The 23,154-nt window shown below is 44.3% G+C and overlaps 1 long non-coding RNA gene across 1 annotated transcript; it reads left to right on the top strand.

Annotated features, from left to right (window-relative positions):
• The first annotated feature begins 2,678 nt into the window (after positions 1 to 2,678).
• LOC130361313 (uncharacterized) lies at positions 2,679 to 15,352 on the top strand. The gene is made up of 3 exons (XR_008890960.1): positions 2,679 to 3,124; positions 13,033 to 13,069; positions 15,293 to 15,352. It is a non-coding gene; the product is annotated as an uncharacterized LOC130361313 (long non-coding RNA).
• The last annotated feature ends 7,802 nt before the right edge of the window (positions 15,353 to 23,154 follow it).

Here is a 23,154-nt window from a genome sequence, read left to right on the forward strand (position 1 = left end):
TTGGCTCTACTTCTGTTGGCACTACTTCTGTTGGCACTATCTGTTAAGCACTACTTCTGTTGGCACTATCTGTGAGGCTCTACTTCTGTTGGCACTGTTTCGTGAACAATACTTCTGTTGGCACTATCTGTGAGGCACTACTTCTGTTGGCACGATGTAGTAGCCACTACTTCTGCTGGAACTATTTTGGAGGCACTACTTCTGTTGGCACTGTTTCGTGAACACTACTTCTGTTGGCACTATCTGTTAAGCACTACTTCTGTTGGCACTATCTGTGAGGCTCTACTTCTGTTGGCACTATCTGTGAGGCACTACTTCTGTTGGCACTATCTGTGAGGCTCTACTTCTGTTGGCACTGTTTCGTGAACACTACTTCTGTTGGCACTATCTGTGAGGCACTACTTCTGTTTTCACGATGTAGTAGCCACTACTTCTGCTGGAACTATTTTGGAGGCACTACTTCTGTTGGCACTGTTTCGTGAACACTACTTCTGTTGGCACTATCTGTTAAGCACTACTTCTGTTGGCACTATCTGTGAGGCTCTACTTCTGTTGGCACTGTTTCGTGAACACTACTTCTGTTGGCACTATCTGTAAGGCACTACTTCTGTTGGCACTATCTGTGAGGCACTACTTCTGTTGGCACTATCTGTTAAGCACTACTTCTGTTGGCATGATGTCGTAGCCACTACTTCTGCTGGCACTATTTTGGAGGCACTACTTCTGTTGGCACTAACTGGGAGGCACTAAGTCTGTTGGCACTATTTCAGAGGCACTACAGTATAAGCGAGGCACTGCTTATGCTTGCACTATTTCGGAGGCACTACTTCTGTTAACACTATTTTATAGGCACTACTTCTGTTGCCACTATTTTTGAGGCACTATTTCTGTTGCCACTATCTGGGAGTCACTATTTTTAAAGGCGCAATCTGTGAAACATAGGAGGCGCTATTTCGGAAGCAGTACCTCTGTAGATAATATGAATCATTTTTTCACTGAATCATTATCTAGTAAGCACTATATTTCTTTGCAGCAGGTACACAACTGAGGATGAAGGACAGAGATGTGGTGAAGATACCTATATGGCCTAGGGTAGCCAAGGGTCAACTGACGTTCATAAGAACTAGGCCCGATCCAAAATGTAGTAACAAGAAGAAACCTGTACCAAAAAAGTACAGCAGAAAATGCATCGGCCATGTATTAGCGTTCATGAACTAAGATTAAGAAATGATTCAAAAAAGGGGGGAAAAAATAGCAGCCCTACTAGGCTTGGAAGAAGATTTATAATAAGGCAGAATAAAAAGGAATAATTAAGAAAAGAAGTGTCTGAAAATAAAGATGTAAAATACACTTACCGTATTTTTCGCCCTATAGGACACACCGGCGTATAAGACGCACCCAATTTATAGGTGCAAAATCTAAAAAAATAAAGATTTTGAACCCAATAGTGGTCTTCAACATGCGGACCTCCAGATGTTGCAAAACTACAACTCCCAGCATGCCCGGACAGCCAACGGCTGTCCGGGCATGCTGGGAGTTGTAGTTTTGCAACATCTGGAGGTCCGCAGATTGAAGACCACTGCATAGGAGGTAATACTCACGTGTCCCCGCCGCTCCGGACCCGTCACCGCTGCCCTGGATGTCGCTCCATCGCTGTCGCCGTGTCCCCGTTGCTCCGGAACGTCTCTGCTGCCAGCCGGGTATCCTCGCTCTCCATCGCCGCCATCACGTTGTTACGCACGCCGACGCACGTACACGACGACGTGATGACGAGGAAGGAGAGCGCCGGCCATACAGGGGATCCCTGAACGGAGAAGACACCGAGGAGGCAGGTAAGGACCCTCCCGGTGTCCTGTAAGCACTAACCCGGCTATTCAGTCGGGCTGCTCGGGACCGCCGTGGTGAAATCGCGGCGGTCCCGAACAGCCCGACTGAACAGCCGGGTTAGTGTCACTTTCCCTTCAGACGCGGCGGTCAGCTTTGATCGCCGCGTCTGCAGGGTTAATACAGGGCATCACCGCGATCGGTGATGTCCTGTATTAGCCGCGGGTCCCGGCCGTTGATGGCCGCAGGGACCGCCGCGATAGGTGTGTATTCGCCGTATAAGACGCACCGACTTTTCCCCCCCAGTTTTGGGGAACAAAAAGTGTGTCTTATACTGCGAAAAATACGGTACATTTATTGAATAATACTGTGAGGTCTGGGGCAGGGCCCTTGCCGCAGACTACTCGCTAACATAAAGTGTTAAAAGTTATAAACATTTAAAACATAACGTTAAAATGGTATTGCACTTAAACGGTGGGACAATGGTGGGGGTTTATAATCCAATACACGGGATACAATAAGTCCAATAAGCGGTTTTTCGTAGCGCTGGAGTCTCGCAGGTACGAGCCCACTCAGAGTACTTATATGCGCAATAGCGCTAAAGATCTATCCTCTATACCCCGATGGCACGGGGACAAAGTACAAGAGGGTAAATAGATCAAAGTCAGACACTTCGGGGGAGATTTATCAAAACCTGTTCAGAGGAAAAGATGCTGAGTTGCCCATAGCAACCAATCAGATCGCTTCTTTCACTTTTGAAAAGGCCTCTGCAAAATGAAAGCAGCAATCTGATTGGTTGCTATGGGCAACTCAGCAACTTTTCCTCTGGACAGGTTTTGATAAATCTCCCCCGAAGTGCCTCTTACCGACTCTGGCGAAAACAGTTATATGCGCATAGCAGCGCTTGTCGATGATCCGGATTGATGCCTCTCAGCCCCGGCAGCACGGGGAGGGTGTAGGAGAGGTGAAGATGTCCGGTACAGATGGTTATTGCGTAGTCCGCTGTAAAGGGTAATGTTAGTCTGTAGCGTATGGCAGCGCTGGAGGTCTTTGGTGTTGGATCCCTCTGTACCCCGACGGCGCGGGGAGAAGATGAGAAAGCAGTGAATAAATAATCCAGATAGTCCCGACTTCTTGTGCAAAGGCAGTCTTGTACCAGACGCGTTTCGGGGAGCCACGTCTCCTTTTTCAAAATTGGATATGCAACACAGTCTAAAGGTTATAGATTTAAACCCAGCCAGGCCTATGTCTACAGAGAGTATCATCTCTATGTCTGTGTCTGTGTTAAAGCTCTCAGGAGGTGAGAAAAGCGAAAACTCAGTTGCTAAAATCACTGCGACAGGAATGAACTAAAGTAAACAATAATAGGGAAGAAATACATGCTTTATATTAATAAAGTTTACAGATTTAAAGGGGTATTCCAGGAAAAAACTTTTTTTTATTTTTTATATCAACTGGCTCCAGAAAGTTAAACAGATTTGTAAATTACTTCTATTAAAAAAAAATCTTAATCCTTTCAATAATTATCAGCTGCTGAAGTTGAGTTGCTCTTTTCTGTCTGGCAACAGTGCTCTCTGCTGACATCTCTGCTTGTCTTGGGAACTGCACAGAGTAGAAGAGGTTTGCTCTGGGGATTTGCTTCTACTCTGGACAGTTCCCTAGACAGGTGTCATCAGAGAGCACTTAGAAAAGAACGACTCAACTTCAGCAGCTCATAAATACTGAAAGGATTAAGATTTTTTAATAGACGTAATTTACAAATCTGTAGTACAACAGTCTCTGAGCATAACAACTGCTTTCCTTGGAGATTGACAAAGGTTGGGACTTTAGCATTTAGAATCTTTTAGTACTATGCGTTGTTCCACTGGATTTAGGGGATTAGTTGCGGTCCAGTAGTCACGCTAGCATTAGCGGGGATTTAGATGTGAACTCACGGTTTTGGTTCCGCTGAGGCCGGCAGGTTTTGAGGCTTTGAAAGTTGCGTAGCACCGTCCTGTCAGTCCGGCATCCACGAGAGCAGCAACCCAAGAGAGCGATAATTGGAGGCAGCTCCCTTATATGGGCAGGGGCTGGACTAATGCTAATTGGTCCAAACGGATGTCAATCACCATTACAGAGATTTGTGGGTAACACGTGACCCAAGGACCTCCTAAGGCCCTGCAACATACCATAGAGGTTACTAGCATGGTCACATGACCGGAGGTCCTGCAACGCCGAACAAGGTAAGTACTATGCATTACTATAGAATATATATAATTATTAAATATATACATTTATTATTATTAAAGATAGACTTTAGGAGAGGTGACTAGGGGCGGTCCCACCTGAGGAACCCTACCTGAACGTAGTTACTCTGACTTTGGGGACCTCTACACTAGGTACGGTATGCAATACGGTACCGGGACACCACACTACGTTGGCTCTTTCAGGGGGTTATGAATGAATTATTTTTGGGAGGAGATCCTAGAAGAAGAGGACATTTAGCACTAAGAAGCTTACTGTGCAGTCCATCCTGTAGTTCAGCCTACAATTAGCTTTTATTGCTCCTTCCTGCTGCTCAACTACAACCAGACCACAATCCCTTCCTTTTCCATCGCTTGGTTTTTTAGCCTTCAGACCTCCAAAAAATCTCGACTACTGAACAATTAAAATCTGTTATTGCAGCCTCTCTGCCCAGATGGCGGGTGAATAGCAATTCTGGCGGATCAGATATCAGCATCAACGGTTTTTACAGTAGTAATAATATTGGTAATACTATTTTTTATAAGGCTTAGTAGATTTTTTCCTTATTTTAAGCATTTAAACTCATTTTAAGTTATAAATCTAGTTGTGTGCAGTGTTGCTCACGAATATTCAAAATTTGAATTTTAATCGAGAATATCGCATATTCGCGAATTCGCGAATATTGCGAATATAGCACTATATATTTGCAATTATGAATATATATTTTTTTTTTCTCTGTTCACAGTGATGTCTAGTGGTACGCCCCCCGCACCTGAGAGCTTTGGCTCTCGCTTCCCGCACCTCCAGCTATTGACTTGCCGTCCACTGTATGGACACTTGGAATAAAGCATCGTTTGTTGAAACCGTCGTATGTTGAGGAATCCGTGCAATGTAAAGTATAGGACAGTGGTCTACAACCTGCGGACCTCCAGATGTTGCAAAACTACAACACCCAGCATGCCCGGACAGCCAACGGCTGTCCGGGCATGCTGGGAGTTGTAGTTTGGCAACATCTGGAAGTCCGCAGGCTGGAGACCACTGCACTAGCCCATTAGTTCCCTATACCATTAAAGAATGGAGGACTCAATATTCGCGAATATGCACAAATATTTTCACATATGCGCAAAAAAACTCGCGAATATTACGAATATGTGAATTTCGCGAATATATGCCGAATATTTGTCCATATATTTGCGAAATATCGCAAATTCGAATATGGCCTATGCCATTCATCACTAGTTGTGTGCCATGAGTGTAATGATCAAGACCAAGTCCTCCATTATACTACAGAGATTCCGCGCAGAATCTGATTGCAGAAGCCTTCCTTTGATTCAAATGAAATTCTGCTATTTAGATCATATAACGAAAGTTCCATAAATTTAGATGAATACCGCTCAAAACTCCACCCGAACAAAGAGGATCCAATGTGCGCTGCCTCACCACGGAAAGAGGATGCAATACTGTGCAAGTAGGTTTCTTTCTTTAAAATGCTTAAAGGGGTACTACCGTACTGACAACTTATCCCCTATCTAAAGGATAGGGGATAAGTTGCCTGATCGCGTGGAGTCCCGCCGCTGGGGACCCCTGCGATCTCGCACGCAGCACCCCGCTCTCATCAAGAACCAGAGCGAACATCGCTCCGGGTCTGATGACTGCCGATCACAGGGCTGGAGTATCGTGACGTCATGGCTCCGCCCCCATGTGACGTCATTCTCCACCCCCTCAATGTAAGTCTATGGCAGGGGGCAAGACAGCTGGCTCACCCCTGCCATAGACTTGCATTGAGGGGGCGGTGCGTGACATCACGGGGGTGGAGCTGTGACGTCACGATCACCGGCCCCATCATCAGACCCATTGCGGATGTTCGCTCCGAGGCCTGATGAGAGAGTGGTGCTGTGTGCGAGATCGCGGGGTCCCCAGCGGCGGGACCCCGCGCGATCAGGCAACTTATCCCCTATCCTTTATATAGGGGATAAGTTGTCAGCACAGTAGTACGACTTTAAAACATGTACAACGCTTTTCAAAGCCAAGCCAGCTTCTTTTTCAAGTACTTGATTGTACTTGAAAAAGAAGCCGGCTCGGCTTTGAAACGCGTTGTACATGTTTTAAGCTTTTATAAGAATAAACCTACTTGCACAGTATTGCATCCTTTTTCGGTGGTGAGGCAGCGCACATTGGATCCTCTTTGTGCAGTGGAGTTCGGAGTGGTCTTAATTTTCCAAAGCCAGGAGTGTGGTGGAGGAAGGTGCTGCAGTCTTTTTGTCTACCCTTGTACGTGTTGTGGCGGTAATTGCACAACCTATCCAGGTAAGTCAGTGCTTGGCTCACCTTCACACTTTTCCTTTTGCTGGAAGGATTCACACAGGAGGCGCCTTTTGCTTGTTTTATATTTCTGTAACTTTCGATGAGGAATTGTATTTTGGAGGAAAGCTGAACATCCTTAAACTTCATAAGGAATCCGGCAATCTGGAAAAGGGGCAGTGCCTTTGTCCTCGGCAGATTTCTGGGGACATTAAGCGCCAATTCTGGATGCCGCAGATCTATTTCAAAGAGGAATTTCCTCAATGTGAACAGAGACTATGGGCCTATGCACACAATGGAATCCAAGTAAATTGGCACTATGGCCATACAGGCTGGCACCGTGCCCATTGATGGCAATGCAGTCCACACTGGAGTCTTGACAAAAGAATGAACATGTCCGAATTTTTAATTTCTGCAGCAGAATTTTCTGCCACAGAGATTCCACCATGTTTACAAAGCAGCAGAATCCCATTAAAACCCATAGGAGTTTGAGGAGAGCATAATTCCGTTAGGAATAAGTCCAAGGGGAATTTCCGTCATGTGCAGATTACCGGGGACATTAAAGGGGTGCTCCAGTGGAAAACTTTTTTTTTAATCAACTGATGACAGAAATTTAAACAGATTTGTAAATTACTTCTATAAAAAAAAAATCTTAATCTTTCCAGCACTTATTAGCAGCTGTATAATACAGAGGAAATTCTTTTCTTTTTGGATTTATTTTCTGTCACAACCACAGTGCTCTCTGCTGACACCTCTGTCCATGTCAGGAATTGTCCAGAGCAGGAGAAAATCCCCATAGCAAACATATGCTGCTCTGGACAGTTTCTAAAATGGGCAGAGGTGTCAGAAAAGAGCACTGTGGTCAGACAGAAAAGAAATCCCAAAAGAAAAGAATTTTCTTTGTAGTATACAGCCACTAATAAGTACTGGAAGGATATACATTTTTTGATCAAAGTAATTTACAAATCTGTTTAACTTTCTGGTACCAGTTGATTTAAAAAAAAAAGTTTTCCACCGGAGTACCCCTTTGAGCGCCCATTCCGGACATCGCGGATCCACTAAGGAAATGTATCAAGGAGATTCCTTGCTGAATTTCCTGACCCATAACAAACACTAAGAATTTCAAACACAACGGAATTTCTCTGGACGGACATTTTGTGTTCAGCTGGCTCTGTCATAATAAATTGGGGCTATGGCCACATGGTTCGGCGCCATCCCCAATGCAGTCTCCGCAGAATTCCACAGAATGAATAAACATGTTTATTCTTTTTGCATAGTCTGGAATTTGAATTTCTGCCACAAAAATTCTGCCATGTCCACAAGGCAGTTGGATTCCATTAAAAACAATGGGAATCTCCAGCAAGCAGAAATCCGCTTGGAATAAGTCCAAGCAGAATTTTCGTCATGTCCAAATTGCCAGGGATGTTAAGCGCCGATTCCTTGCTTAAAGGAAAACGGTAATCCCGTTCACCCACACTAAACCCAATACAACGTGTTATAGTGCAAGTGAACAGGAGACCGATGCAGGGTCTCTGAATCATATACATACCTTCAATCCAGCGCCCGATCCCTCTGAAGATTGGCTTATATCTGCGCTGAATTGCGTGCTGGAAAAGAGCTCGCCGTTTGGACTTGAATAGTCATGTGAGCGTTTGTGCCTACTGAGCGCTCTCCAGCGTGCAATTCAGCAAAGATAGAAGAGGATCTTCAGAGGGACCGGGCACTGGTCTGAAGGTTTGTATATCAGTCATAGACCCCGCATCAGTCTCCTGTTCACCCGCGCTATAACACGGTGTATTGGGTTTTGTGTGGGTGAACGGAATGACAGTTTTTCTTTAATTTCCTCAATGTTAACAAACACTAAAGGGCCAATGCACACATTCCGTATACAACATTCCCCGTTGTAATTAATTGGCGCTATAACACATACACGGCCCGGTGCCATCCCCATTGATGGCAATGCAGTCACTATGGAATTTTGCTTAAAAATTATAATGTTTTTTTCTTTCAGCAGAGTCCAGAATTTGAATTTCTGCAACAGAATCAAAGCGTATAAAAATTATACTTTCACCATAATGGCCAATTTTTACTTGTCATTGACGCTACCTGTCACTAAGTAGATGTCCTATTAGATTTCTTGGCTGGTCTTTCTTTACAATCATCTGCGTATGGTCTTGGAGGCCAATGATTAATTGATTTGTGTATAACATGTTTTTTTTTAGTAATATATTTTTACGGGCTCATAACAGATGTTTACGCTTTTGTCGTCCACCCTGCCTTCCATCCAATGTGTATGGACAGATCAACATAAATGTCCATTGTGAGTAAACAAGTAAACACAGAAGTGTTTCTTCGCTCTTACGGGCTGTGTAATTGGATTGATCCATTGTGATCCTGTCACATTGTTGGTGTTATTTTGTTTGTTTCTCTTGAAGTCTGTTTATAGAGACAGAGAGTCTCAAGTCTATGTAAGTTGTTTGCCTGCCTTTAGTTTTATCAGTTTTGGTCCAGCTGTGTCCCCTCAACAAATGGTCCCCATGTGTCGTGTTCCTGGGGATTGTGATGAGGATGGAGACATGGCTCCGGGAACCCATTCTTTCATCTTGAAAGCAGTAGACACAAGTTCTTATACACTGCTGACCATTACATCTTGCATATGTTTTCTAATATGTGAACCACATGGTTTGTATATTCACTTGCCTTCTGCTAAAACTATTTACATAGATAGAACTAAAGGGAAACATCATGTTGGCAACAAGTTATTGAAATGATCTGAACCACTGGTCCTACTAGGGACTATGGGTTGAAGTTCCTGTGAGCTTTAATGTGGCCCTCTGGTTCAAGATAGTAATGGTGGGGTCTTCGGATTACTTATGATCAGTAGAACAATGGGGCTCTGGGCCCTGTGCCTTTTTGGCTTTTAGCTTGGCCTGATGTAATGTTGATTCTACTATTTAAAGGTTTAAAAAAAAAAAAAAAGCTGCAAAATTTGTAAAGGGGTCCCCCCTTTAATATTGTTTTTTTTTTTTTTTTTGTGGCAGAAGGGTCTCTCCAGGTACTAGATGCATCTGGTACATTTGCACCTCTATAGATACATCTCAGGCACCATCGGCCACCATTGGATTCAAGGGGATTATAATGTGCTGTGAAATGTTGGAAATTCCTTCTTGATGATTGAAGGGAAGGAATTAATCCATAGACTCCTATGCAATCTTCTGGGTTAATGCAATAACTTGTTAGTAGATTTTTCGTACAGTTTTCCTATAGAAGATTAGGTTTAGGAATGAACCCTATGTAGGAGTAATTATTAAGTGTACAAATCATGATTTGAAAATTTACGACTTTCCTTGTTTTAAACAAACCCAAAAAAAAACCAGGTGAGGCATAAAGGGAGGGATGGGGTTATTCTCACTTCAACAAGTAATACTATTACTTGATGAAGTGAGAATAACTCCATCCCTCCCTTTATGCCTCATCATACAAGTGACAAGTGACATCATCACAGCACTTCCAGCAGGGGACAATCTGGTCTCCATACACTACAGAACTTCTGCCATTACTTAAAGGGGTACTCCACTGGCAAACGTTCGGAAATGAATGTTCCAAACGCTGTTTTGGAGCCGCGGGGGTCGGACACGCCGCTTGTGACATCATGACCACACACCCTCAATGCAAGTCTATGGGAGGGGGCGTGATGACAGTCACGCACCCTCCCATAGACTTGCATTGAGGGGACGAGGCCATGACATCACAAGGGGCGTGTCCGACCCCCGCGGCTCGAAAACAGCGTTCGGAACATTTACTTTCGAACGCTGGCCAATGGAGTACCCCCTTTAAGTTTCCAATATAGTCCTGACAGCCTACCCAAAGGCCTCTACTCTCTATTGATTCTTATTGATCTCTCTGCAGTATTTGACAGACATCTGCAGCAGATCTTGTCTCTATGCTTTTGACACCTAGATATATATACCTTTTTCCCATTACATCACCTTTTCACTACTACAAAACCCCAGTTTGCTATCTCCAACATCGTATCTTCTTTCTATTTGAAACTGAAGCTTTTGAAAGCTGAAATTCTTGTGTTTCCACCATCTACTACTTTACCTAAACCCGATATTTCCATTTCACCGCGCCATACTACCATTACTCGGGGTTATGTTTGACTCAGATCTTTCCTTTACTCCTTATTTTGAATCTCGCTCATGAAACCTGCGCCTCAAACACATCTCTACAATGCGCCCTCATTCATGATTAACTTTATTAATATTATTATTATTACTCATATCTCCAATCCTTCATGAATGCAGCAACCAGGCTCATGTTTCTGTCCAGACAATACACCAATGCCCCCCCCCCCCCCCCCGTGCCAGTCACTGCACTGGTTGTCCATTCACTATGTTCCAGAGTGAGTACATCGCAGGCTTCCTACCAAATTTATTGTTAAAGGGGGCAACAGACTGTAAGGTAAGTTGGGCATACACATTTTATCAGTACTTGCCAACCAGTGTGCCTCCAGTTGTTGCAATGCTCCAACTCCCAGCATGTTGGGAGTTGTAGATTTTAGCAGGACTGGCCACCAATTTAATATGTATCTGGGCTTCCAAATTCTGCAGATGTGCGAATAGAGAAGGATCAAGCATTATCTGGAGGAGATAAGACACCAGAGAAGTCTGGCAGCAGCTTTTTACCTTTCTATAATTCAGAATACATACACACTTGGCAGAGCCACGAGAACATACGTATAGCGGAATCAGGAGAGATAGTTATGGAGTGCTGGGCCAATAGACATCTCATGGTATGGCCATGTTTAGACAACTCTAGGCAGCTACAAACATTGGTTAGAGATGACCATTGGCTCCCCATTGGTTGTGGTGTGGGCCCCGATGGCTTTATTGGTAAGCCATTGAGGTAGGTGTGTTGGGAGTGGTAACACGCAGGTCCCGGCCCAGGATATTTGCATTATATAAACTTTCGCCATTAAATGTTGCCACATATGTTGATGTTCCAAAGTCATTTGGGTAATTATAACTTGCACATCTGAAATCCTCTAAACAATGCTGTGTAATACTTAGATACCATAAACGGTAGCTGTATGACTCTTCTTGGAAATATATATTGAGTCAGTGCATTTATTCGGAATATAGAATGTGCGGCATGGCTTCAAACATATAGTCATGTTCCTTTTTAAACCTTTCTTTGTTTGGTGACCTAGATCTGATATTTATGGCATACCCCGGACATTTAGCGTATGAGGACGGCACATTTAAAAGGTCAAACCACTAAGTAGGCGCAAGAAGTTTGCATGTATGTTTCCTGATGCTGTGGTTTGCTCACCACCGTTTAGATAGAGATCTATCGAAATGTATAAGAACAGTGCCGGTACTGCTAATACAAGGGAAGCAACTTTTTTGACCATTGTTAATCTTCATCTCACATCTTGAGTTGCAGATACCTCATAGTCATTTCTCAGAATTTTGGATAGGATCAAAGGACTAGTATCTGATAACTGTTACCAAGGCTAAGTTATCACATTCTTCTTTATGTGGAGAATAGAGGGATATTTTGGAAATGACTAATTAGGCAGCGATTCTGAATATAAGTCGTGTCGCTCTTCCTCTTCTACTAATTGAATCCCACAGGAAAGAGATAGTCTTAGTATAATATTTAGTATAAGGCTTTTGTAGCTCAAAAAAAAAATTTCTTGTCACCATGCAAATTATTAAAAACTAGCCGAATACTCAACATTACCCTAAACCTTGTGGAAGAGGAAAAACAATGTTTTTCAAAAAGAATGGGAAAGCTGGATGGCATGCATTCTTTGTGCCACTTGGCTTTTCCAGCCTTCTGAAGCCCCAACAGTAATAGGGTTGTCCTCCCTGCACTCCTCACTGCAGATGTGCTGCTATGCTCTCTTCTTGCCCAAGCGCTGATGTCTTCTCTCTTCACTCTTCTCTCCCCCATCTGCCTCGTTTTCCCTTTCCCTGCCCCGCACTAACTATTCTCTGTACCTGCCTGCCAGACAGTAAAATCATACTTTACCATGACGTTTGTCCAGTGGACGGAGGTTTAAAACTACCAGGCAATCTCCATAGACTGAGAAGTACTGGAAGCCCCTTAGACTTGCATGGAACTTCCAGTTCATCTCCTGAAACACGTCATTCTCGGGCTGCGGAGATTATCCGGTAGTTTTAAACATGCTGCAGTGTTTGGCTATTTTAAACTTGGGCTGCGGAGATTGTTGGTTTGGGATATCCAATATTTCTATTTGGCATATAAGAAAAATGTGTACCAAGTTTTATCAAAAACATTCTACATCTACATTTAGCCGTTCAGAAGTGATGCTGGAACATTCATATGCACGCACATACATACGTCAAGTTTTATATAGATAGATAGTGTGAATGTCGGTCATATCTGTAGTCAATGCTTGACTTGAAGTATAATAGAAAATGTGTTATCTGGGTATAGTCTGCAGCTAGAACAATAACTCCTGGGTTACAGATGCAACTTTTCATTTGGTTTGTGGCTTAAAAATTATCATAGCAAATCAAAAGCCGTACATGCATGAACACGATAGGAACACAACAATACTGGGTTGTCTTGCAAATATCAATTATGGAAAATTATAAAAAAAAGATGTATAAATTCCTGAGCGTTTCCATAATTATGTCTTTGTTTCAACAGGAAAAGACGATGGAGCATAAAAGCAAAAACAGAACAGGTAAAAGACAGATAGGAAGGAGCACTATGAGATGGCGGTATTATACTGTAATATTCAGCGGTGGATCTTGGCTCAGGCATCCAGAGCATAGTGGTACCTGGGTGGTCATCACCGTAATCATGGAGGAAATATATTACCGTAGTTTTCGCCATATAAGATGCACTTTTTCTTCCCCAAAACTGGGGGGGGAAAGTTGGTGCGTCTTATACGGCGAATACACACCTATCAGGTCGGTCCCTGCGGCCATCAACGGTCGGGACCCGCGGCTAATACAGGACATCACCGATCGTGATGATGCCCTGTATTAACCCTTCAGATGCGGCGATCAAAGCTGACCGCCGCGTCTGAAGGGAAAGTGACACTAACCCGGCTGCTCAGTCGGGCTGTTGGGGACCGCCGCAGTGAAATTGCGGCGTCCCGAACAGCTTACATGACACCGGGAGGGACCTTACCTGCCTCCTCGGTGTCTGCTCCGTGCCGGGATCCCCTGCATGGCCGGCGCTCTCCTTCGACGTCATCACGTCGTCGCGCACGCCGCGGCGTGAGTAGTGACGTGATGACGGCGACGGAGAGCGTGGATCCCGGGAAGAAGGCGTCCAGAGCGTCGGGGACACCACGGGGACGCGGCGACAGCGATGGAACGACATCCAGGGCAGCGGTGACGGGTCCGGAGCGGCGGGGACACGTGAGTATTACCTCCTATACCAGTGGTATTCAACCTGCGGACCTCCAGATGTTACAAAACTACAACTCCCAGCATGCCCGGACAGCCAACGGCTGTCCGGGCATGCTGGGAGTTGTAGTTTTGCAACATCTGGAGGTCCACAGGTTGAAGATCACTGTTGGGTTCAGAATTTTTTTTTCTCGAGATTTTGCACCTTTAAAATTGGGTGCGTTTTATATGCCGGTGCGTTCTATAGGGCGAAAAATACGGTATATTATGAACCCCTTCGTGCCACTGCGATTTTTGGCAACAGCTATTTTGTTTTATTTAAGCCAGATAGGTTGTTTTTTTGCTTGACAAGTTGTACTTCTTAGGCTAAGTTCACATGTGCTTTGAAGGTCCGTCACAGAGTCTAGAGGTTTTGAAATTGTGCCCTCCCTTTTTTGTTATGGTCATTTTTATATGGGGCATAAATAATTTTGGATTTTTAGGGATGAGGGATGATTTGTTGTTTTTTTGTTTTTTTTTCATTTCTATTTCTTTCTTTGTTTTGTCTTAATTTTTTTTTACATTTATTTTATACATAAGCTTTGCTAGATAGATCATAAAAGGCATTTGAGGGGCATTTCTAGCAATACAATTTTGGTTTTGCCCATATCATGCACTCACCATTACTAGTTGTACTGCACCATCTGTTTTATTCCAGCACTGCTGCATCCATATGTTTCATCACTGTAACTGGGTCATGTGATCACCTGATCACCAGTATGACCCACAACAAGGGAAGTGTTTATTTGTTTCAGAGGAAGATACCAGGCCTAAAACTAGCTAAGCTGACTCATCACCTAACAGATCACTCCTAGCAGCTCACAGACCCCTCCCCACTCAATCTGTATATTGATGCTGCTATCGCTAAAGGATCAGGATATATAGTTTTTATACACCTTTCCTCCAGCTCTGTCTGTATACAACTGATATCTCTATGGGATCAGGTTATATAGTAGTTATACACCTCCCCTCCCAGCTCTATCTGCTGCTGCTATCTCTATGGGATTAGGGTGTTTAGAAGTTCTACACCTCCTCCCCAGCTCTATCTGTATATTGCTACTATCTCTATGGGATCAGTATATATAGTAGTTATATGCATTCCCTCCCAGCTCTATCTGTGTACCTGTTACACTATGCGCTCCGGCCTCACACGCTGGCCGTGAGCGCATAGTCCCCTTACCTTCTGCTGCTGACGGGGCTGGGAATCGCATCGCGGGACACGCCCGCATGTGAGCCCCAGTCCGTCATTCTCCGGGCGTTTCTGCTGCCTCCACCTCTCTGCTCTGGCAGGCGTGTCCCCGTACCTTAGGGCGTGCCCGCACCGGAGCTTTAAGATTTAAAGGGCCAGTATGCTCATTAGTGTAACCACCTGTGTCTTTTTGATAAATTCCTCCACCCTCCTCAGTTCTCTGCCGGATCTTTGTTGCCTTGTGCCCTAGAGAAAGCGTTCCATTGTATTGCCTTACCGTGTACCAGATCTTCTGCTCTTGTGACTTGACCTTGCTCCTCAGCCGCCTGCCTACCGAACTCCTGCTACATCCTGACTACGCTACTGTGCCGCCTGCCCTGACCTACTGCTATCCAGACTACGAGTTGCCTCATCCCTCCTGTGCCTTGCATCTCCTCAGTGGCCTTTGTGGTCGAGCCGTGCCAGGGGTAGCGACCTGGGTGTCACCTGCAGCTGCAAGCCCATCCCGCTTTGCGACGGGCTCTGGTGAAGACCAGCGGCACCTTAGACTCCGCTCCCTAGTACGGTCCGAGTCATCTGCCACACAGGTCCAGCGGATCCACATACACCGGAGTTCCTGTCTTCAGAAACGTGAGTGTTACAGTACCGTTGCTGCTATCTCTATGGGATCAGGATATACAGTTGTTATACACCTCCCCTAAAGCTGTGTTTACACCTTGCATTTTTGGCAGTTTTTTTTTTTTGCCAGGATTTGTTCACTGCAAAAATGGTGCAATTTACAAACCATGGCTAAAATTTTAAAGCTGCAAAAAAAAAAAAATTACAGCAATTTTGAAAAAAAATTAAACATGGCCATAACATAATGAAAATTTGTCAAAAAGCCTGAGGACTTTAAATATTCATAAAACACTTCAATTATAGGTCAAATCACTCTCTTCTCATTGCAATATTTCTCTAAAAAACATTGAATAGATGAACTGAAAACTGCATGTAGTGGGAACAGTCACCCACTTATGAGCTGTTTTGGTGTGGCTCGGTTTTTGGTTGCTGGAGTCCAGCCAGGTGAATAAGTTGGTCTGATAAGGTGAACAGCAGTGATGAGACTTCACCCCTTTTCTGCAAAGCCAGATGAGTCATGGGAAATGTACCAATATGGCTCAAAATCCATGCCTGCCACATCAGCAAAAACAGGTAATGAGGCATACACATGAACCTCTACATTACTCTCTAATAATAGCTTATGCAGCACTAGATAGGCAAAAAACAAAGGGTGCTTCTCTAAGTGCTTCTTTATGAAACTACGACTTCCAGCATATGCAAAGATGGGGGCCAACTCTGGCAGTCTCAATCCGATCAGTCTGATCACCTGAATGGGATCTACGTAATACTACATTTTCTCTGCTTCGGATGCACCGAGCTTCTCCTGGTCAAATCACCTGATCATCCAGTGTTAAAGAAGAGAAGATGCCAAATAGAAAATACTTTTTTAATGGAAAATTAACAAACAAAAAAAAGTTTTAACCCATAAAATATAAATGATCCTTCTGATGTAACAGCTCATCAGAGAACATCAAGTGTTCATTATTGGTTGTATCTCCCAAATCATCTCTGCCTCAACGAACGGCGGTGGAGTCACTGTAAGTTCTACTATGCCTGATGCCAAATATAATATAATGTAATGTTATAAAGTTATATCTGATGCCAAATCCAATGTACCAGGCTGAGATCCATACATTCTGTCATTTTTTCCACCAGCTGGAGTGCTGATGTTTGCTCATCCCTGGGTAAAAGTAAATGCTTTTTATGCATCTGTTCATGCGGACTGTCACAAGCTATTTACCAACCTCCAGCACTGTTTCCTCAGCTGAGAGGGAGGTGGTAAACAGTGACTAACAAAAAGCACCATGTGCATAGATCCTGCGATATTTGATGAGCAATTCGCCATTAGACTGTCTGCTAATAGACCCAAAATAAATAGAAATTGATGTTAAGGCAAATAGTATTTAGCTAAATGCCTAGGCCAATTCAACAAACCAGTAGACAGACACACGGAGAACCATCTGACTGCCTCTCCAGGATCAGCTTCTTAAGGTTGCCATAAGGCGACCATGTAAGGACAGATGGCCCATGGTCAGTGAGACATCTGGCAGTTCTTGGATACTGGACGAGAGGGCATGGAAAATAGAAAATGGAAGTATGGGATCATCACAAGACGTTGGAAAATCTTGATGTACAATACTGAACCATCATATCTTGCTGCATGGCCAACTATAACTGTGCATATGATTCAGCTGATATGTCCAAGATGGAGCCATTGTGGTTTACACTCAATAAAATGTAATGGACATTTGTTATTGGTATAGATACCACCTGACATATAACCTACAATAATATTAGGTAGGTTGGTAAGTTCGTCTCTACCACTACTTAGAGTCTTCTACAAGACTCCTCTTGAGCTTGCACGGTCTTCAGAAACTCCCTTCCTATTCCATTTGATACTCTCATATGTTCAAGTACAGTGACCCCCCGACCTATGATGGCCCCGACATACGATCATTTCAACATACGATGGCCTCTCAGAGGCCATCGCATGTTGAAAGCAGCATCAACATACGATGCTTTTGTATGTCGGGGCCATTGCATAAATGGCTATCCGGCAGCGCAGACTGCTTCAGCTGCCACCGGATAGCCGTTTACGGTGCCGCTGACGATCACTTACCTGTCCTAGGGGCTCCGGCGCATCCTCTTCAGGATCCCCTGCATCGTCGGCGCTCTCCATCATCGTCATCACGTCGCTGCGCACGCCGTCCAGCCATCCAATAGGAGCGGCGTGCGTAGCGACGTGATGGCGGCGACGGAGAGCGAGGATGCTGGGGAAGCAGAGGCCTTGCCGGAGCGTCAGGGACACCACGGGGACGCGGTGACAGCGATGGAAGGCGACGTCCAGGGCAGCGGTGACGAGCGGTGACGATCCGGAGCGGCGGGGACCGGTGAGTACAACTTCCTATACCATTGGTCTTCAACCTGCGGACCTCCAGATGTTGCAAAACTACAACTCCCAGCATGCCCGGACAGCTGTTGGCTGTCCGGGCATGCTGGGTGTTGTAGTTTTGCAACATCTGGAGGTTCGCAGGTTGTAGACCACTGTCCTATACTTTACATTGCACGGATCCCTCAACATACGATGGTTTCAACAAACGATGGTCCATTTGGAACGGATTACCATCGTATGTTGAGGGACCACTGTACTAACCCCTTTGAAGTTTTGGTTATGTGCACACTGACCCTTATTTACTAAGAGTGTTGTGCAGGTTTCTTTGTGGGTTTTAACTCCCTACAATTTATTTTCCACAGTATTTACTAAGGTTTCCCTACATTTTCCACTTTCCCTACATTTTGCTTTTTTTTACACATGCTCTGATCTGTCGGGTTTTCCTCAGCTCAAATCCACTACATTTTATGTGGAAACCTTAGTAAATATGTTGTTTTTTGGGGAAAATGTCAGGGACACGCCCCTTTTCCGGGACCACTCCCCCTTTCCCCTGCGGCCATGCCCCCTTTTCGGGTTTTCTTAGCAAAATGGAGAGTTAGTCGAGGCATTTTCAATTCTGGCGCAAATTCTGGCACAGACAGAATTTCTGGCGCAATGCGACAGAATCTGGCGCACAACCCGACAAAACATGTCAGGTTTGCCATAGTAAATGAGGGCCACTGTGTACAATTGGCATATGCTGACTTACAATGTGACGTAGGTCATTCTTCCATAGAGGTATGCATTGGGATACCCCACCCTCCCTAGATATATCTCCAATGGTAGTTAGTAGTGTCATTAGTTATCTTACCAGGTGAATGGTGGAACCAAACTGGAGTATATGAGCATGACATGCATGAGATATTGTAGCATTGAAACATTTTATTCCGTTGCTAATGCAGTCACAAAATATCTACTTCTATGCAACCAAACACAATACATTGGTGGTCGAAACCTCATAGACTTCCTCCATTTTCCCCAAGCAAAATGGGACATGAAAGTCTAGGTCACTTCCTCAGTGAGGCATCTTCTCTTATATAGTACAATATGACACAAAATTTTCCACTTAGCAAAGCTTACTAACAAGACAGGAAACAACAGCTTACAAAAACCATAGCACCTTCTTCAACCCGTTATCGGAATGTTAGGTATTTAATCATATATCTAGGTAAAACTGTATGTGTAACATAGAAGCGTTGCACAGATGTCTATCTCTATGCATCCAGTTCTCGGCATAGTCTTTGGTTATGAAGGCTCTTTGTTTGAAAGCTCTCCGGTTGCACCCTGCCAGGATGATGGTCTGTGGGTATATAGCACATGTAAATTAAAGCCAAGGTTCAACGACAAACCAACAAGTGACTCTTTTAACATTAAAAAGGCTTACCGTAGTAACCGTGATTGTAGTCATCTTCCTACGTGATGACTCCTTCTCTAAATGATGTTCTCCTGTCTCCATCTGTCAACAAAATGACATCATTTCCCATTTCAGTAACAATGATACGTTTTATATTACAGTCAGCTGATCCAGTCAATTTCGGCAGGTTCACCTAACCATCTAATGTGTATAGGAACCTCCAAACTTTCCTCCTATGGCAAATGATGGAGAAAGAAGGGTCAGGTATAGGTGGCCATATCCTTAAATAACTGGTGGTTGAACGTTCCTTTGGTTCATGTGTAATTTAGAGATGATGGTTGGCCAAAATCGTCCTTCCATTATGTTGGGTTGTAGAGCTATATCAAGAGTTTATATCGGTCTGAGTGTTCAGACCTAGACTGATCATAAGGATGAAGCGGGAGAATTGTGAGCTTTGAGTGTTCTCTCCTGGCTCTCTTTTACGTGACCTGGACGGAAATCTATGGGCCGTTGAGGTTTCATATACACTGAGTAGGAGAGAAGTGCACGGTTGTGTATCTCTCCTCCTGCTCAATTTCATCTGAACACTCATAGTAGTAAAAGATATTAGCAGCAGTATACAGATAAAGCTAAGGAGGAGGTGTATAACTACTACATATCCTGATCTCATAGTGATAGCAGCAGTATACAGATAGAACTGGTAGGAGAGGTGTATAAATACTACATAACCTGATCCCATAGAGATAGCAGCAGCAGTATACAGATTGAGTGGGGAGGGGTCTGTGAGCTGCTAGGAGTGATTTGGTAGGTGATGATGTCATTCTGTTGTTCACAGGAGACAGCTGGATTAGGCCTGGTCTCTTCCTCTAAAACAATTAAACACTTCCACTTCCCACTTTGTTGCGGGTCATACTGGTGATTACATGACCCAGTTACAGTAATGAAATATATGAATGCAGCTGTGCTGGAATAAAACAAATGGCGATGTACGACTAGTGATGGCGAGTGTACATGATATGGGGAAAACCAAGAGTTTATTGTTAAAAATGCCCCTCAAAGGCCTTTTATGATCTCACTAGGGAAGCTTAATGTACAAAATAAATGTAATAAAGTAAAGACAAAGCAAAGTAAAAAATTTAAATGAGAAATAACAAACAAATCATCCCTCATTCCTTTGGTTGGCCAAAATCGTCCTTCCATTATTTTAGGTAATAGAGCCATATCAAAAGTTTTTATCAGTCGGGGTCTGAGTGTTCAGACCTAGACGGATCATAAGGATGAGCCGGGAGAATTGTGTGCATAGAGTGTTCTCTACTGGTTCTGTTTTACGTGACCTGGACGGACTCTTTATGTAAATCTATGGGCCGTCAAGGTCTCAAAGACACAAAGTGGGAAAGAAGTGCGCGGTTCGTGTATCTCTCTTCCTGCTCAATCTCATCTAAACACTCAAACCCGACCAGTGAAAACTTTTTGGCCTGCTCCTAAGGCTGCATTCACACCACGTTTTGTACATACGGGTGCCGGATCCGTCAGGGGGATGGGCAAACCGGGCGCTCCCGTACCACAGCCGAATCAACCCGTGACTCCATTTACTTTAATGAGCCAACCTGAGTCAAGCGGTGACTCCGGTCAGCTCAGTTTTGACCCGTATGCGGTTTTGGACCGGACCTAAAACCGTAGTATACTACGGTTTTAGGTCCGGTCACAAAACCACATACGGGTCAAAACTGAGCAGACTGGAGTCACTGTTTGACTCCGGTCGCCTCATTAAACTAAATGTAGTCACAGGCTGATTCGGCTGGGGTACGGAAGCGCCCGGTTTGCCTCTTCCCCCTTCCGGATCCGGCACCCGTATGTACAAAACGTGGTGTGAATGCACCCTAAGACATGTCAAACATTTTTCTATTGACAAGTACACTTTTAGGGGGAGATTTATCAAAACCCGTCCAGAGGAAAAGTTGCCCAGCTGCCCATAGCAACCAATCAGATCGCTTCTTTCATTTTTAACAGGCCTTTGCAAAATGAAAGAAGAGATCTGATTGGTTGCTATGGGCAACTGGGCAACTTTTCCTCTGGACAGGTTTTGATAAATCTCCCCCTTATACGTGTATGGCTGCCACCTTTATCCACACAATACTATGAAAAGGTGTTTGTTCAGATGTCCTTTGTGGTATCTGTGAATAATTTTGGAAATAATGTATATTAGACAAAGGCTCTACAACAGCGGTGTACAAACTGTGGCCCTCTAAATGTTGCCAAACTACAACTATCAGCATGCCCGGACAGCCAACGGCTGTCCGGGCATGCTGGTAGTTGTAGTTTGGCAACATCCGGAGGTCCGCAGTTTGAAGATCACTGTTCTAGGTCAACTTTATATTGAGCTTCTATGCACTGTTCTTTTGTTATGGATAAACCTAAAGGACAAAAAAAACAAACCGAGGTTTCACAAGGATGCAGTCAAACTATAAGGAAGTTTTCTGTTTTCATTAGCAATAAGGAATTGTCCAAAGAAAACAGAAGTTTATCTCGGAGGTGACGGCTCACTGCTCAGTAAACCAGGGTGTACAGTCAATAAGGATCCCTTTGTCTATTCTTTTGTAGTTTGGGTTATGAACAGTCTCTGCACACATCACGTACCTCCCCAAGTTAACATTACATTTTGCCCTGGTTAATGGTATTTGCAGACGTATATGTTAAGGTACTATCATTCCTAGCATTCTCCCAGCCCTCTGGCGAGGAGCACATGGTAGGTAGGTGTTCACCCTGGTGTGGTGCTCTGTGGCGGCCATTGTTTCTGTGATGCTTTGTCTGTGGGGTGGTGTGGCCCAGAGGCGGGAATTTGGTGGGGCAGCAGTGGGGATGCCTGGACACTGGGTCATTGCCCCCTATGGGCTTGGTGTCGCGGAGGCAGTGTTCGCCACCAGGCCCAAGCCAGTGTTGGGTTAAGAACCCACTTTGACTAGGTGGCCTTGACGTGGCAAGTGGGCTTGTACTTTTTGATCAAAATGTATAGTAACAACCTGTTAGTTTTTGAAATTATGCTGAGAAGCAAGTAGATCAAAATACAAATGGTGGATGTGCGGCTATGTTTCTGTTTCTCTATTTTTGTTTCACAAGTTACTATCGTGTATTCTCCTAAAATGTCTGGAACACTTGAGGGGAAAGGGGAAGATCTCAAAGAAGAGTTGCCAAATCTCATGGGTTGGCTCATGCGTTTTGGCTCAAGCAATAAATGAATGCATGCAATATATGTGTAAAGGGGAGATCTCCTGCACTCCCAGAAGACCTGCCTGTTACCTCCATCAATCACCTCCATACCCCTACACCGATTCTGCTCCTTTATTCACTCCCCTAAACACCTCTGTAGACAACATCTTGGCACCGACTGGTATCAGGACGTTGTCCACAGTCGCCTTCGTAAGAGGGCCTAACATCTGGCCAGAGGTTGGTAAAGGGATAAATTGGGGTCTGGAAACAGGGAGCGGTATTGCCCTCTCTACATCGTTGCTGTGCATGTCTGGTTTGTGATCTGTATTAATTTTTGGGTGTTAAAAAAAAAAAAGATCATGTAAGCCAGTGGTCTCCAAACTATGGACTTCCAAATGTTGCAAAACCACACCACCAAGAATGTCCAGGAAGTAGTTTTGCAGAGACCACTGGCTTAAAAGATGCTTTTCTGAACACCCCAAAATGAATACAGACCCCAAACCAGACCTGCACAACAATGATATAGAAAGGAATAGACCACTTCCTGTTTCCAGACCCCAAACTATTGTGGTGTCCAAGCACCAAAGGCTGT

Source organism: Hyla sarda, chromosome 3 (genome assembly GCF_029499605.1).
Source record: "Hyla sarda isolate aHylSar1 chromosome 3, aHylSar1.hap1, whole genome shotgun sequence".
NCBI classification, from domain to species: domain Eukaryota; kingdom Metazoa; phylum Chordata; class Amphibia; order Anura; family Hylidae; genus Hyla; species Hyla sarda.